The following is a 5,012-nucleotide window of genomic DNA, read 5'->3' as shown; positions in this document are numbered from 1 at the left end:
AAAGAAGGCAGCGAGTGGTGGTTGATGGAAAATATTCAGCCCGGAGTCCAGTTACTAGTGGTGTGCCATAAGGATCTGTTTTGGGACCACTGCCATTTGTCATTTTTATAAATGACTTAGTCGCAGGCATAGGTGGATGGATTAGTAAATTTGTAGATGACACTAAAGTCGGTGGGGTTGTGGACAGTGTGGAAAAATGTTACAGGTTGCAGGGAGACTTGGATAAACTGCAGAATTGGGCTGAGAGGTGGCAAATGGAGTTCAATTCAGCTAAATGTGAGGTGATTCACTTTGGGAAGAATAACAGGAAGGCAGAATATTGGGTTGATGGAAAGATTCGTGGTAGTGTGGATGTGTAGAGGGATCTTGGAATACATAGATCCCTGAAAGATGCCACCCAGGTGGATAATGCTGTTAAGAAGGCATACGGTGTGTTAGGTTTCATTCGTAGAGGGATTGAGTTCCAGAACCGCAATATCTTGCTGCAAGTATACAAAACGCTGGTGCAGCCACACTTGGAATATTGTGTACAGTTCTGGTCTCTATATTTCGAGAAGGATGTGGAAGCATTGGAAAAGGTGCAGAGGAGATTTACCAGGATGTTGCCAGTTCTGGAGGGAAGGTCTTATGAAGAAAGGCTGAGGGACTTGGGTCTGTTCTCATTGGAGAGAAGAAGGCTCAGAGGGGATTTGATAGAGACATACAAGCTGATCAGAGGATTAGGTAGGGTAGACAGTGAAAGTCTTTTTCCTAGGATGATGACGTCAGCGTGTTCGAAGGGGCATAACTATAAATTGAGGGGTGATAGATTTAAGACAGATGTCAGAGGCAGGTTCTTTACTCAGAGTGGTAAGGGCGTGAAATGCCCTACATGCTAATGTAGTCAACTCAGCCACATTAAGGAGATTTAAACAATCCTTCAATAAATATATAGATAATTTTGGGATAGTGTAGGGGGACAAGCTGAAAATAGTTCACAGGTCGGTGCAACATCAAGGGCCGAAGGGCCTGTTCTGCGCCGTATTGTTCTATGTTCTATATGCAGGTCAGGTGAATTGGCCATTCTAAATTGCCCATAGTGTTAGGAGCATTAGTTAGGAGTTAATACAGGGTGGGGGGGATGGGTGTGGGTGGGTTGCTCTTCGGAGGGTCGGTGTGGACTTGTTGGGCCAAATGGCCTGTTTCCATATTGTAGGGAATCTAATCTAAAAAATCTAAAAGCCTAAGAGGCTATCAGATAGAGGTTTTAGAATCAGAAAATAGGAGTAGGCTAATCAGTCCTTTGAGCCTGCTGTGCCATTTAGTGTGATAATAACTGATCATCCAGCTCCATATCCTTAGTACTTTCTCCCCATACCCTTTGATCCCTTTAGTCCTAAGAACTATGCATAAATCTTTCTTGAAAATGTTCAATGCTTTGGCCTGAACTGCTTTCTGTGGCAGAGAATTCCACAGACTCACCACTCTCAGGAAGAAACGTTTCCTCATCTCAGTTCTAAATGGCCTGCCCTGTATTCTTAGACTTTGACCCGTGGATATCAGTCATGTTATCAGAGGAATTAATCTGCTAAACCTTTGTTGCACTCCCTGCACAGCTAGAAAATCCTTCCCTAAGTAAGACCAGAAGAATAGGAGAACACCATTTGGTGCCTTGAGCCTGCTCTGCCATTCAAGAGGATTATGAATGATCCAACATTCACCACATCCATATTCCTGCCCATTCTCTGTAACCTTTGATTCTCTGACTGATCTAGAATCCATCTAAGCTTTAAATTTACACAAGGACTCTGTCCCTACAGCTGTCTGTGGCAAGGAGTTCCAAAGGTACTCAACTCCAGGAAAAAAAAATTCCTCCTCATCTTAAAATGATGCCCCTTTATCCTGAGACTATATCCTCTGGTGCTGGATTCATATACAGAATTCTCATACATTAGAGTTGATCCTTCTCTGTAGCTGTGACACTATATGCTGCATTCTGTTCAATTACCTTGATATGTAACGTATGATTTGTCTGGTGAGCATGCAAAACAATACTTTTCAGTGTATCTTGGTACATGTGACAAAAATAAACCCAATCAAATCAAAACTATTCACAGCACTCCAGATGTGGTCTAACCAGCACCTTGTATCATTGCAGCAACATTTACTGACTCTTATAGTGCAACCCCCTGGAAATAAATGCCAACATTCCATCAGCCTTCCCAATTACCTGCTGCCCCATGTGCTAGTTTCCTATGTTTAGTGCACAAATACCTCCAAGTCCCTTACTGTTCTGGCTTTCTACAATTTTTCTTCTTTTAAATGCTGTCCCTTCCAAAATGAACTTTGTATTTTCCCAAATTGTACTCCATTTTTCCCAACATTTTGCGCACTTAACATATCAATATCTCTTTGCAAACTGCTTGTATCCCTCTCGCAACCTGCCTTTCCACCTATTTTTATTTGAGTAAATCCATATGTGGCATATGGTAATCTTTTAAAGGCCAGTTGATTAGAATTCAGGACCAGCATGTTCCTGTCAAAGTGAAAGATAAGGATGGCAAGATTTGGAAACAGTTGATGACGAGAAATTGTGAACTTCGTCAAAAAAAAGGAGGCATACATAAGGTTTAGGAAACTGAAGAGATACAGAGCCCTTAAAGAATACAAATATAGCAGGAAAGAACACAAAGTATTGTGAAGGCTAAAAGGGACCATGAAAAGTCTGTGGCAAATAGAATTGAGAAAAGTCCCAAGTGTTGTAGACATATATAAGGAGCAAGAGGGTAGCTAGGGAAAGGGTGCGTCACAAAGGAGGTAATTTGTCCATGGAGCTTGATGAAGGAGATGAGGACCTTAAAAAATATTTTACTAATTATCGAGAATTGATTGCAAAGTTGCTTGGTATCATCAACAGTATTATTAAGCTGCACCTAATCAGCAATAACGCAATGATGGCCAATTTGGGATCTGCCAGAGCAATTCAGCTCCTGACCTCATTACAGCATTTTTTTCAAACATGATGGTTCAGTAGTTAGCACTGTTGCCTCACAGCACCAGGAACCCAGGTTTGATTTCAATCTCAGGTGACTGAATGCGTGGAGTTTGCATGTTTTCCCAGTGTCTGCGGAATGTCTCTGCAGTTTCCCCTGGGTGCTCCTGTTTCCTCACACAGTCCAAATATATGTTGGTGAGGTGGATTGACCATGGTGAATTGCCTGTAGTGTCTAGGGATGTGCAGGCTGGATGGATTACCGTGGAAAATGCAGAGTTAGGGGATAGGTCGGGGATGGGCCTGGATGGAATGCTCTTCGAAAGGTCAGTGTGGACTCGACAGGCCAAATGGCCTTCTTCCACACTGCAGGTATACTATGAATTCTGTTCTATGGACAAAAGAGCTGAATTCCAGACATGAGGTAAGAGCCCTTGATATTAAGGTTGCATTTGATTAAGTGTAGCATCAGGAGCCCTAACAAAACTGGAATCAATGGAATCAGGCGGCAAACTCTCCACGCGTTGGAATCATACCTGTCACGTAAGAAGATGGTTGTAGTTATTGGCAGTCTGTTATGTCACACCAGGGCAACTCTGTAGGAGTTCCTCCATTCGCCGAGAGGTGCGAGGGAGGAGCAAAGGACTTCTGGGAAGGTGAGTCTAACAATTTAAAAACCTTAGTTCAGGATTGGGCCTCCATGTGTCGAGAGGTGCGAGGGAGGCGCGATGGACTTCTGGGGAATTTTTAAGTGGGTGAGATCTAGGACAGGTGTCAGATCTCGTGGTGGGAGAGCACTTTGGTGAAAGTGATCACAACTGCCTCACATTTAGCATAGCCTTGGAGAGGGAAAGGAGCAGTTACCGAGGGAAAATAATTGGGGAAAAGGAAATTATGACTCTATCAGACAGGAGTTGGGAAGTACAGACTGGGAACAATTGTTCCACAGAAAGGGCACAGCAGAAATGTGGAGACTATTTAAGGAGCAGTTGTTGCGAGTGACGCACAAATTTGTTCCTCTGAAACAGGCAAGAAAAGGTCTCGTTAAAAGGAAGAAGACAGCTTACGTAAGGTGGAGGAAGCAAGGATCTAGCACAGCTTTAGAGGACAACAGGGAGGAGAAAGTGAGGACTGCAGATGCTGGAGACCAGAATTGAGAAGAGTGGTGCTGGAAAAACACAGCAGGCCAGGCAGCATTCGAGGAGCAGGAGAATCGACATTTCAGGCATAAGCCCTTCTTCAGGAATTTTCTTCCTGAAGAAGGGCTTATGCCCGAAACGTCGATTCTCCTGCTCCTCGGATGCTGCCTGGCCTGCTGTGTTTTTCCAGCACCACTCTTCTCAATTCTGGTCTCCAGCATCTGCAGTCCTCACTTTCTCCTCCCTGTTGTCCTCTAAAGCTGTGCTAGATCCTTGCTTCCTCCACCTTACGTAAGCTGTCTTCTTCCTTTTAACGAGACCTTTTCTTGCCTGTTTCAGAGGAACAAATTTGTGCGTCACTCGCAACAACTGCTCCTTAAATAGTCTCCACATTTCTGCTGTGCCCTTTCTGTGGAACAATTGTTCCCAGTCTGTACTTCCCAACTCCTGTCTGATAGAGTCATAATTTCCTTTTCCCCAATTATTTTCCCTCGGTAACTGCTCCTTTCCCTCTCCAAGGCTATGCTAAATGTGAGGCAGTTGTGATCACTTTCACCAAAGTGCTCTCCCACCACGAGATCTGACACCTGTCCTAGATCTCACCCACTTAAAAATTCCCCAGAAGTCCATCGCGCCTCCCTCGCACCTCTCGACACATGGAGGCCCAATCCTGAACTAAGGTTTTTAAATTGTTAGACTCACCTTCCCAGAAGTCCTTTGCTCCTCCCTCGCACCTCTCGGCGAATGGAGGAACTCCTACAGAGTTGCCCTGGTGTGACATAACAGACTGCCAATAACTACAACCATCTTCTTACGTGACAGGTATGATTCCAACGCGTGGAGAGTTTGCCGCCTGATTCCATTGATTCCAGTTTTGTTAGGGCTCCTGATGCTACACTTAA

This window comes from Chiloscyllium plagiosum, chromosome 13 (genome assembly GCF_004010195.1).
Source record: "Chiloscyllium plagiosum isolate BGI_BamShark_2017 chromosome 13, ASM401019v2, whole genome shotgun sequence".
NCBI classification, from domain to species: Eukaryota; Metazoa; Chordata; class Chondrichthyes; order Orectolobiformes; family Hemiscylliidae; genus Chiloscyllium; species Chiloscyllium plagiosum.
Note: the sequence above shows the minus strand (reverse complement) of the source record.